Source organism: Pelophylax lessonae (genome assembly GCF_965119305.1).
Source record: "Pelophylax lessonae genome assembly, chromosome: 10".
NCBI classification, from domain to species: Eukaryota; Metazoa; Chordata; class Amphibia; order Anura; family Ranidae; genus Pelophylax; species Pelophylax lessonae.
The window spans coordinates 27,271,540-27,284,520 of record NC_138777.1 but is presented as its reverse complement, the minus strand read 5'-3'; the positions used below and the strand labels follow the sequence as shown (position 1 = coordinate 27,284,520).

General features: G+C 41.6%; 2 protein-coding genes across 2 annotated transcripts in view; one reads left to right on the top strand and one right to left on the bottom strand.

Moving 5' to 3' along the window:
• The window catches only part of PRR5L (proline rich 5 like), a 137,009-nt gene that overhangs the window by 36,633 nt on the left and 87,395 nt on the right, over window positions 1–12,981 (bottom strand). The gene's annotated exons all lie outside the window — the stretch shown is intronic.
• Window positions 1–12,981, top strand: part of RAG2 (recombination activating 2) — a gene marked incomplete at its 5' end in the record, with an annotated part of 350,031 nt that overhangs the window by 293,507 nt on the left and 43,543 nt on the right. The gene's annotated exons all lie outside the window — the stretch shown is intronic.

Genomic DNA, 12,981 nt, shown 5'->3' with positions numbered 1-12,981 from the left:
TACTGTAGTTGATATTGTTGATATCCTTTTAAGAATACTATTTGCTTTGCTGCATCTGTCAATAATATTTTATGATCCACAATGAGCATAGAGAGAAGAAAACCAATGTGAAGCCAGAACACTTGATTGTATACTTCTTCCAGGACAGTATCCAAGAAAATACTAAGGCCAATAGATCAGCATAAGATCCAGGCAACTGGTATGTTGTAAGAGGGAGAGCTCAACAATGGCAACCTACATTTTGTCCGGCCTCATACTTCCGTTATAAACCATCCAGCAAGTGATGTCAATAAGTAAAACACAAAGTCAACCAAGCCAATGTTTTTGAGCCAGTGGGCTCACGCAGTTTACCTTTAATTCTATAACGCTGCATTTAGTATGCTCCTCATGTCTATTTTGGGGCCAAGAGTCCTTGGTTCCAGGCAGTGTTGTACAGAGAGGATGATATCACAGGTTTTACTGGACACATACATGGAATTCTGTAACTCAGCAACTAAAAACTTTGGCCTTGGTGGCCAAGTCCAAAAAAGATTAGAACCAAAATTTGGCTAGCGTATATACAAATAACCTGAAAATCCAACCCCTGAAACTGACATATAATCCACTGAAGATGGCAATGTACACTGCATATGATCCAAAAGAGGTCAGCTCTAACTTCAGTGGAATGGGCAGGATCTTTCACATTCACAATATTCTATCATAGACTTATTGTCAGGTTTGCTCAGCCGCATTGGACTTGAAGAACAACTTCTTCCTATGGTTTGTGGCATAATACATGACTGCTTACAGTTTTAAAACCATTGGGAAGGTCTGCCCATTCTTGATCCCTCGCCAATGCCAGACAATCCAGGGAACACCAGAATACACACGCTTGTCTCTTGAGGACTAACCCAACCTCTTTGCGGTGAATGACAGTGGTGCTCAGTGGCCATGGATAGACAGAATGTTACAGAAAATCAGCCTGGACCTCCAAAGAAAATGCAACTGGGATGGAAACCCACTGAAGATATCAATATACACTGCACACAATCCAACAGAAGTCCATTTCAACTTTGGTTAAAGCTGGCCAAAGATGGGTAAAATTTCGAAATAGTTTTCTTGGGAAAAGAAGGTTCTAAAAAGTTTATTCTATTTTAATCATTAGTGGGTTAAATGGATATTCTTTTTGCCACAGAAAATTAGAAGGTGCAGGATGGAAATTTCTTCTCGAAAGAACACATTTCCAACAGTGTTATGTGGTTTTTGTTTGGTAACGTCTATTCATTCCAAAATCAAATGTTCAAAGTAAACATAATCTTTTGAATTACAAACAAATGTTCTGAGAATTTCTGTACAAATTTTCCTAAGATTATTTTTTTGTTCGAAATTCTATTCTTCTCTGGCCAGCTATAGTACATGACTGCTCATACTTTTTAGAGCTCTTGGCAATGTCTTCCCATTCTTGATCCCTTGCTAATGACATGCAAATACAAGGCTATCCAAGAATATACATGCTTGTCTCATGAGGGCTCACCCAACCAATGTGAGGTGAACAGTGGTGGTACAGTGGTGGTACTTAATGACCAGTCTTAATGTTGGGTAGTTCATTTCTTTTCTAATGGCCAGTCTACTCATGCATCTGGTGCACCTTACCCTGGTGGCACTATTATCAGTACTGACCTTTAGGTCTGAAGAAGCCAGTATTACCAAAACAGCACTTCTTGTTGATAGTCAACCCACCAGTCTGGTTCTCAGCCCAAGAACATCATGCTCCAATTGATACCCAGGCAGGACTCCTGTGTGCCCCAAGCAGCCTCCAGCTACATAACCCTATAAATAAGACATTTAACCACAAAACTACTCTTCCTCTGAGCCCATCACATCCTAGCCCACAAACACTGGAGCATTAGAGGGAGGTTGCATAATACACAATGTCATTTAAACACACTGGAAATCTAAAACTGATGCACTGAATTAGGTGATTAAAAGTAAACTGAGTAGACTTTTTGCCATTTTTACGGGAGGTAATTAGTAATTCACTGGTTCTAGTTGTTACATGCCGATAATCACGGTTTCAGCTTAGGCTTTCATTTTACATTTCTACATTCCCTACTCTATTAAGAATTCTTGTCCCCTAGAGGCAACAGTGTTCACGACAGCTGCTAATCATTAATACATCCGAGACATAATACAGCAATTTAGTGAAACCACAAAAGGAACATTTGATCTAATGTTAATTAATAACTTCAATCTCCATACATATAGGTCTTAATGAGGGCAACTTCTACCAACTCACAGTTATTATGTCATCATAACTCCTGTAGTCCTATTAACTGCTGCTTTTCAGAACACGTAGATGTTGGTAGATGCCAAAAGGGTGGGGCCCAAAATATATATGGAGTAGATGCAGGCTTTAAAGTTCAAAAAAATAGAAGGAAACACCAGATACTTATTGCTAAAGAATGTACCCAACAACATATCACTTTGTTATGCTGAGGTTGAGTACACAATTCCAACTTGTGATACTATATCACAAAGACTGTAAATCCAGCCATTGATGGATCAAATCTTGGTCAGTTTTGCAGGGTTCGACTAAGATTCAATACATCTATGGGCAGGCTGGTTTTACTGAAGTTCATCCATCGATCGTCCAACTTGGGAACAACCATCCTATCAGATTTTTATATTCAATTACAGCTATAGCCGCTAGCAGTAGTCATTCTCTTCTGTCTGCTAGGAAGGCTCCCTGCTCCCCCCCCCCCCCACCTGCTGGCAGAACACAATAACGCTGAGGGAGGCATTCCCCCATCAACACTGAGTATGTTGATTAGGGAATCTAGAGATTTTCTTTCTTTCAAAAGCAAATCATATCATCTATAGCAGTGATGGTGAACCTTGGCACCCCAGATGTTTTGGAACTACATTTCCCATCATGCTCATGCACTCTGCAGTGTAGTTGAGCATCGTGGGAAATGTAGTTCTAAAACATCTGGGGTGCCAAGGTTCGCCATCACTGATATATAGCCTACTTTATTGAAAGGAAATGGGAGGGGCTATAATAAAATTTAATGGAGTACCAACATCCCTGTAAAATATAAATCATAGCCTACTTTAGGCTACATTCACACCTCATCTCATTCTCCAATCTCCACCATTTGTCTCTATGGAAAGTGCGTTTTGATTGAAACCACAACAAAGAAGCAGCAAGCAGGGTTCTTTTCAACTAATTGCACTAAAATGCAGAGGGTAAATGAAGCCTTAGTAGAATGCCTATAACAGGCCTTTTTTTTTTAAGCTGGAACTTGGTTGAACTCAGTTCCACCACCTCTGGCTCAGGCCTTCTTCTCCCTGCTCACCACTATCACTTGTAAACACAGAACTACGACTTCTGTGTTTACAAGTGACAGCTTGTCTTCCAACGGCTCCCACAGATCTGATCTCCTACGTGGCTCCCACTGAGTGCAGGATGGGGACAAGGGAGATGCAGGCGCCTGGGGTGTAGTGCAGATGCTGACCCCCCCATTGGATAATTTCCCTGCAAGTGAGAGAGGTGAAGCCACCTACAGTGTGCAGGGAGGTACTAGAAAAGAAGAGGGGTGAAGGTTAGATGTGGATGGGGGATGCAAAGGTAAGCAGCTGGGGAGAAGGCTGAAGTCTGCATTCTGTGTGTAGTTCCCCTGAATTCTGCACTTTATGTGTAGTGCACCCCCAAATACTGCATGTAGTGCAACTTGCACTGTGTGTAACCCCCACTAAACTCTGCACTCTGTACTTATTATGTACGGTTCTATGCACTCTTGGCATTTATTAACCCTTTAAGACCCTCCCACCGAAATTTGACCACACTCAATATTTGATGTGGTCTGGAGGGTGTGTATTTGTGGGTGGGGAAAGGGGGGTTTTTGGGGGGTCATAGGTGAGTCCTTCACCTATTTTATGGGAAAAAAAGCCCTAGCCTATAACTCCTTTGACATCTGGTCCTCATTTACTGATTTAAAGTGAAATGGTCTAAAAGAGAAAAACTTAAGTCTCTCTATGGCAGCTGTTCTCAGCTAGAGCTTCATGGAAACCTTGGGTGTCTCCAGAGGTTAGTGTGGGTTCCTTGAGCTGTATTTGGTTTAACTCCCATTAGATTCAAGTCCAAAGCCACATCAATGACCTTTTTATCTGTCTATAAGGGTGGCATTCTTCCTGGACCCTGAACACTAATGTAAGGGGCAATTTTCTCATCGAACCCCGAGGGAGTCATTTTTACAGGGGTTCCCTAAGACTTGAACATTTTTTTAAAGGGTTCCTTTGGGGTAAAAAGGTGGAGGACCGTTCTATAGACAAAATATTCCTACTGTTGCCCCACCTCCTGGGATCATACTGCAATGTATTAGGGCAAGGCTAACAGGAAGTTGAGCATTATAATAATGAAGAATAACCAAGACCAGTAAACAAATGGGCAGTTTTGAGGGCACATTACCTACTTCAAATTGGTGCTGGTTCTATTAAACCACAAATATATTATATACAGAAAAGATAAAAAAGAAAAGAACCTCAGAAATAAAAATAATTTATGGATCTACACAATTTTTTTTTAAATTATATATAAAATAATATACAAAAGCCATGATCTCATTACACAAACCCATACTATGGGCTAATTAAGAGCTATACATGTGTGTATGGCTGCCTTGTTTGTAGCGTTGGGAAGGTGTAGTGTCATGTGTCAAGGTACATTTCCTTTGTGCACTGACATGCATTATTGACATGGACTATTGCATGTTTCCAGTGTGTTTTTTAAAGTTAGAAATTGGAGTGGATAGAGTTAACAGCCAATGACTAATCCTTGTGAATGCCTGTTGTCGAAACATGTGACATGCATTTTGATGCATTACCATTGACTTCTATGGGCCTCCAAATGCAGTAAAGCGACGGAAAAAAAATTCAATGTATTTTTTTTTTAAATGCACCGCACTGCAGCACAGAGATGGGAACATGCGCTGTTTTTAATAAGGGAAAGTCAGACATGTGCGTTTGGTGCGGCGTTGAGATAAAAATGCAACTGACCTCATGGACACGGTATTTGTATTGCCAGTTGTGACAAGAAATCAGCAGATTCTTGCGGCTGACTTCACATGTGGTTCCAGTCAGTTGTGTCTAGGACTGATCATCTGTTCCTAATCGGAGGTAATTTCTCCATGTACACTTGCTGTGGCCAATGTCAGCCTGTCATTGCTTCGTACAAGCTGAGCAGACTCAACCGTCCACAACCACCTGCGATTCCAGCCGTGGGAATCCGTTGGGTTCTTGGCGCTGCTGCAAATAAAATAAGGGTGTTCCTACTGTATAATTGGCATTACACTAGCCACCTAGACATTGGCTCCTGCTGCTGTCAATCACAGCCATTGAGGAGAGAGTGGGGGCAGGGCCAAGTTGCTCTCTGTGTGCCAATGGACACACAGAGCTGGCTTAGGAGCAAGCACATTATAGTGCCCCCTTAGCAAGATGCTTGCTATCGGGGGCCCTTGGGAAGGGGGAGGTGGCAGGTGAGCTGGTGGGGGACCCCAGAAGAGGAGGATCGGGGCTGCTCTGTGAAAAACCATTACACATAGCAGGTAAGTATGAGATATTTGTGTAGTACCCTTCTAGGTAGGTACTAGAGAGAGTATAGTTTGGATCTTTTCTGCTTACCAGAAAGATTGCCAGGTAAATGTATATTGTTCTCTGCCTACCAGAGAGCAGGATCTGCTAATGAAGTCTGATCATGGTGCTCAGGTGCAGCTCAGTTTATCTGAAGTGTTTCACACTGGTCCAATAGGGAGGCATATTGGACAGTGGGAGGAAACTTGACCAGGCATTTTGTACAGGCCTGGTGATTGGCAGAGGAAAGTGCCTCGGTGCCTGCTGGGATACTGTATAAATGCCATTGGCACATGTGCTCAGGGTATTTCAGCTGGAGAGCAGAGTCCCGGAGGGAGGGGGAAACTGCCTCCTTCTCTGTAGAAGTTGCAATGTGGCCTCAGGTGGTCGACCTGAGGGCCTAAAGAGTTAGCGAGGAACTGAACCAAGAGGTCCTGCAGAGTTGATTGGAAAGGTGACACCAGGAAGGATCTGACCTGCGGGGGCAACCCCTTCAGCTAGAAGAGTCAGTGGACAGGTGTCAGTAAAGGGGATGCTAGAGAGAATCCTGAAGAAAATGTAGTTGCATAAAGTCTATTTCTGGAGAGAGCAAGGAGACTTACCCTTTCCATACAAGTGGCAGTGGGGTTAAAGCAGTGTGACTGCTTCGTCAAGTAACCTGGTGAGGCCAAGTGAGAGTTTTCCTTATCAACTGTAAATAGTTCAAGTTGTAGTATCCCACTATTCCCTTCTCCCATCCAAGTTCCACAAAAAAAAATCAAAAACACAAAACCCCTGGACTGTTTATTGAGTACCGAGCAACTGGGAGTAAAGATGGATGCGTGAACTGTACCCTAATTGACTGTCTGCAGGTAATCAGAGGGGGCCCAACAAGTAATCACACAGCAAGCCCTACAGTGACAGTGCTGCATTTGTTATTTTTTTTTTTTTAAGAACATTGAACCCCCAAAATTCCTAATGCAGGTATTGGTTGTTAAACTCAATAAAACTTTAATACCCTATCCTTGAAACTCAACCAGACCCTTATTTTATTGCTTTAATGCCCTATCCTTGACACTACCACCCATTGCCCTACATACGGAACATGATCTGTGTTTATACATGGCGATCCCCAAGGGTGTCCAATGCGGCAGAAGTCTATGAGCATTTGCTTTCCAAAAAAGCCTCCCCTCACAGGTTGTGGGCCCCCCCCCCCCCCCCTGTCATGGCCTCATATCAGGGGCATACCTTGTGTCATGATCTAGAAAAGGCATGCATTCAGGAGCCAAAGTATTACCCTTTGCGATCTCTGGCCCTATCTGTATTGGTACCTAAGTACTCTGTTCTTATTTATCCCTTGAAGAAGGAATTTTTTATGTTCCAAAACATGTTGGATATGGCTATATCAGCGTGAAAACTATTGGGTTGGATACACACATCCCATAACCCCTTTGTTTTTTCTGATTGAACCAATGGTAAACATGTACTCTTACAGATGGTCAAATGTTCTATAATGTGACATGTGATTATGTCACTTTTTATATCTGAAATAAATTTACTATTTTTATCAGTGGCGGCTGGTGCTCCATGGGCCAGGGGTGGCAGATAGACCACACCAGCTCCAGCCTGGAAACCACCTCCCCCCCCCCACCCAGTCCCCGGCCCACTCACCCTGGGCAGGTAGGCTTTCCCTGCGTCTCCTCCCTCCTTCTCCTCCTTGGCCAATAGCATGGCTTCTCCTTTCGGCCAATCGGGAAACGGGTCTGATTGGCCAGAAGGAGAATCAGTGTGGCAAGAGCGAAAATATATTTGCTATTGTCAAACAACTGGGTGGGCTCAGGGCGCAGTGCTCTGCGCCCCAAACCCACCCTTTTTTGAAGCCTATTAGAGCCTTTGGATACATGCTTAAAAAAAAAAAAAAAACCCATTGGAATCCCTGCATGTAGATTAGGGGGCCGGATGCATGAATAGGGGGGCGGCACCCCTGCACCCCCAATGGACGGGCCCCGCCACTGGTTTTTATATCTTTGATACTCAACTTTTTTCTGCCTACAAATTCCCATCTGGAGGGTCCCCTCTTTCCCTTTCTGTGTTCTACAACCTAGGGTTGTGGCAGATAGTCCGTAGGACAATAACACACTTAGCTCTAATACAAACTTTGTCAGTCCCTGTACTATGGGCAATCAAGCATCAGGATAAAAAAAAACCAAGGTCTCGTCATAACACAGCTATATCTGGGGTAAAAATCCATGGAACGCAGGAAAAGAGACGTCACCAGGTCTTTGGGCTCAGCTGCTTTGCAGTAATTGGAAAAAAAATAGGGGGAAATAGTTCCATTCTTTCAACAATAGCCAACCATAGCTCTATGTTCTTGTAACATGTAGCCAATTGATACAAATGGAACAATCAATCTGTTTAACAAGAAACAACAAATCCACAGAATCAGGCTTTGTTTGAATTCAGAGCGTCTCACAATGGACATCTGCTGTAGCATTGCATCCTTGTAGTATGCAGCCATTTGTACAAATTTAACAACCCCATAGATATTCTATTCAGCAACACAAATATTTACTGCCAAGCAGCTGAGCCCACACAACTCTATGATAGCGCATCTATTCCTGCGTTCCATAAATGGTAATGCTGCTATAATTGTATTTCGATGATATCTTTGATTTTATCTTATCCTGATGTCTAATCACCCATAGTACATGGACTGTATAGAGCTGGTTTGGGTAAACAGCCAATTCCTGGCTGAACTTGCTGCATCAGGAGGTTTTGGAGTTTAATGTCAGTGGCGGCTGGTGCTCCATGGGCCGGGGGGGTGGCAGACCGACCTCACCATACCCCCCCCCTCGACCACACCATCCCGCAGCAGCAGCGGCGGCAGGGGCTTCTTCCCCCTCAGTCTCCTTCGTCTCCTCCCTCCTCCTCCATGGCAAACGGCATGGCTTCTCCTTTCAGCCAATTGGGAAACAGGTCTCGGGACCCACTTCCTGATTAGCCAGGAGGAAGATCCATGTGACAATAGCGAATATTTATTCGCTATTTCACACAACTGGGAGGGCCCACGAGGGCCCACCCTTTTTTGAAGCCTATTAGAGCCTCTGGCTCTAATTACGTGCTTAAAAAAAAAAACCCATTGAACTCCATGTGTCTGGCACCTTGCATGTAGATCAGGGGGCCGGACTCATGGATAGGGGGGGTGGCGCCCCTGCGCCCCCGATGGACGGGCCGCCCCTTTTTAATGTGCTGTAGACAACGTCTTATTTAAAGGGCCTGTTTTGCCCCACTTCCATGTCTTGCATTGAATTGCATGAAGTTATAATGTTTTTGTAGAATGCTGACATCTAGTGACAGCATTGGGCCACTGCAATTTGTTTACTAATGTGATTTTGGTATCTTCCTCTGTCCTCCCCTTCTGTTTTGAGCTAGTTAGCTAGACCTTACCCACTTTTTCCATGTTCCCTCCCATAGTGTTAGCTATTCAGAGACAGGGCTTTGGAAAGCTATTGTCTTCTTACACTTCAAAAGACTGGAAAAACATCCTCCATACTGCAATTAGCTTAAATAAAATTGCATTGGATTCAATGTTTGTGTCTTATTGAAGGGTTAAACTGCCTGCAGATGATGACAAATCAGCAGGTGACCATACTGTCCGGACAAACTGGGTCTAAGGAGGAGTGTCAATACATAAACTGGCTTTTGAAAACAGAACATGGCCTGTTTATAGTGCATTGTTGCATTTTATTGCATGCACTGAAACACACTAGAATGCATGTGTGGAAGGGAGGTAAGCTATACAAAGGAAGCAGGATAGCCCCCCCCCAAAGCCGGAATGTCCTTCCAATTGAGGAGGGAGGTACATCGTGCTAACCCACTAGAGCACCACCCCAAAGGAATGGGTATCAGGGAGAATGACCCAAAGAAACAACTAAATACCCTAAGATCAAAAATGGATCAGAAAAATATCAACATGAGACGGAAGGGGACGGAGGCGGGGGGGAGGGGAGGGGGGGGGAGGGTGAGAGAGGGGGGGAAGGGTAGGGATAGTGAAACTCTCCATTGCCAAAAAAGAAAAGAAATTTTAAAAGCCTGCCAGACCAACAACATTGGTAGTATGCTGTCAGTAGAATTTAAATCGATCCGGTGCCCCCGTGTCCGAGGAGGAACTGGATCAAGTAGAAGGAAAAAAAGATGAAAGATGAACAACTAAAAATAATAACGTACAATGTAAGAGGATTAAACTCCCATACAAAAAGGTATAAGATATTGGAAGAGCTGAGGAGAGAAGCAGCAAATATTGCTTTTCTACAGGAAACGCACATCTCTCTTCACTCGAATTTAAAACTTTTCTCTAAACACTTCCCTAAATGGTATTACGGAGATTCACCAATAGAACGTGCAAGAGGAGTAGCAATAGGAATAGCTGGAAATACAGAATTCTCCTTAGAAGAAATGAAAACAGACCCGAATGGTCGATACATTTTCCTTAAGGGACAAATAAGGGGGATGGAGCTGACATTGGCTAATATCTATAACCCAAACAAAAAACCAAGTGAATATCTGGGGAGAATCCTGTATGACCTAGAGAGCTTTAAAAAAGGCTATCTGATAATGGCAGGAGATATAAATTTTTGTTTAGATCCAAACATCGACAGTACATCGGGAGTAAGGACGCTAGGAGACCAAAAACTGAGGAAAATAAGGGTTAAGTTACACCAGAGCCAATTAGTAGATGCATGGAGGGTTCAACATCCAAAAAAAAGAGACTATACTTACTACTCCTCAATACACTCGATGTACTCAAGACTGGATTACTTTTTTATTGACCACCGCCTGCTGGAATTTGTAGAAACTACAGAAATAGGTACAATCACACTGTCAGACCATGCCCCCCTAACCCTAACAATCAAGACACCGACACACCACAAAAGTATGGGAACATGGAGGTTAAATGAAGAACTAATTCTAGATGAAGAAATAGGAAATAGACTAGAAAAAGAACTAGAGCTATACTTTCAAAAGAATGATACGCCAGAAATATCATCCGCTACACTCTGGGAAGCACACAAAGCGTATATCCGAGGGATATTAATAGCCAGTGCCTCAAAAAAAAAGAAAGAGAGGTCCAATCAAATCAATACACTCATAAGAGAAATATATGATCTAGAACAAAAACATAAAAAAGAATTTAAAAAAGAAATAGAGGAAAACCTTATAATTAAAAGAGATGAATTAAAAGATCTATTGGAAGAAGAATCTAGAAATCACTTCAATAAGATAGCTAGATACAGATACAACTTTGGAAATAAACCAGGGAAATCCCTAGCAAGATTACTGAGGAAGAAAAAATCAAAAAATTATATAGAAAAAATTAAAAACAGTAAAAATGAAACAGTAAATCCAACTACAGAAATAGCTAAAGCGTTCCATGCCTTCTATAGTACGCTATATAACGTCCGGAAGAAAGAAACCTCAAAAACAAGGCAGGAAAGAATAATTAATATCCAAAAATATATTGAGGAAGCAAACCTGCCCAAGATCCCAGAAGATAAATTGGAACTTCTTGAAGCACCAATTACTGAAAGTGAAATAAGAGAAGCATTAAAAACCACTCAAAATGGAAGGAGTCCAGGTCCAGATGGATACACAATAAAGTACTATAAAAGATTTAAAGAAATATTAATACCAAAAATGATAGAATATCTGAATAAAATAGGGAAGGAAGAACTAAGAGAAGAATCTCTAATGGCATATATAACGGTCATACCGAAAGAAGGGAAAGATCAAACCCTATGCTCTAGTTATAGGCCAATCGCGTTGTTAAATACAGATACAAAATTATTTGCAAAAATTTTGGCAACGAGATTAAAAGATTTATTAAAAATGTGGATCCATCCGGACCAGACTGGATTCGTTCCAGGTCGAGAAGGTAAGGATAATGTTATACGCACCTTGCTACTTTTACAAAAAACAACAAAACATGAAGTCCCCTCCATCCTATTATCAATTGATGCCGAAAAGGCTTTTGATAGGGTGGACTGGGACTTCATGAAAGAAACCATAAAAAGTCTAGGGATTGGCCTAAGAATGAGGCAATGGATAGAAGCATTATATAACAACTCCACAGCAAAAATAAAAATAAACGGAAGCTTATCAGAGAAATTTGGAATGAGTAATGGGACAAGACAGGGGTGCCCCCTGTCACCCCTATTGTTCGTGTTAACCCTGGAACCATTACTGGCAAAAATTAGACAAAATGCAGACATAAAAGGAGTGAAGGTAAATCAAGAAGAACACAAAGTCGCAGCATACGCTGACGACCTGCTTTGCATTATCACAAATCCAAGGATTACTCTCCCAAATATTCAAAAGGAGCTAAAAGATTATGGAAAGTTGTCAAACTTTAAAATAAATCCAATTAAATCAGAGATTCTCAACATAAGGTTAAATACTCAGGAAGAACAAAGTATAAAAACACACTTCCCATATACATGGACAAAAGAAAAATTAAAATACCTAGGGATATATTTAACTCCTCAAACTAAAAAATTATATCAAGCTAATTATATGCCGTTACTGAATGAAATAAAAACAGAAATAAGAAAGAAATCAAATGGTCAAATCTCATGGATTGGAAGAAACAATGTTGTTAAGATGTTTATCTTGCCAAAAATCTTATATACCTTCTCTCTATTGCCAATAAACATCCCCGCAATCTTTTTTAGGATAATTAGAAACCTACTGACAAAGTATATATGGCAGTGGAAAAAACCCAGAGTACAGTACAAGATCCTGACAAGAAGCAAAGCACAGGGAGGATTAGCCACCCCAGACATAGAGAGGTACTATAAGGCGGTAATTATTACACGAATGGTGGACTGGACAAAAATAGAAAGGAGAGAAAAAAGATGGGTAGAGATAGAATGTACACAAAATAACAATCAGTTACACAAAACAATTTGGATTCCACCAAAATATAGGGAAACGCAGGGAGCACATGAATTGACAAAAGTAGTTTATAAAATATGGGATGGAATAAAAAAACAATTGAAATGGGAATATAACTCACCAATGATAGCATTAAACGGCACTAAATATTTCCCTCTCGGGGAGGAAGAACAGGGGGGAAACTGGATAGGGAACACTCAATTAAAAGATATTTTACACAAAGGGCACATAAAAACACTTCAGAAATTAAAACAAGAAAATAATAATATAAAAATAGATAATTGGAGATATCTCCAGCTGAAACATTTTGTCAGCTCATTACCACAGCCGATTAGGTCGGAAAAAAATCTTAACAATATCGAGAAACTGAGCTACTCTCCCATGCAAAGGCATGGAGTGTCTCAGATTTACAAAATGCTGACGGAATGGCACAGTATGGAGAAA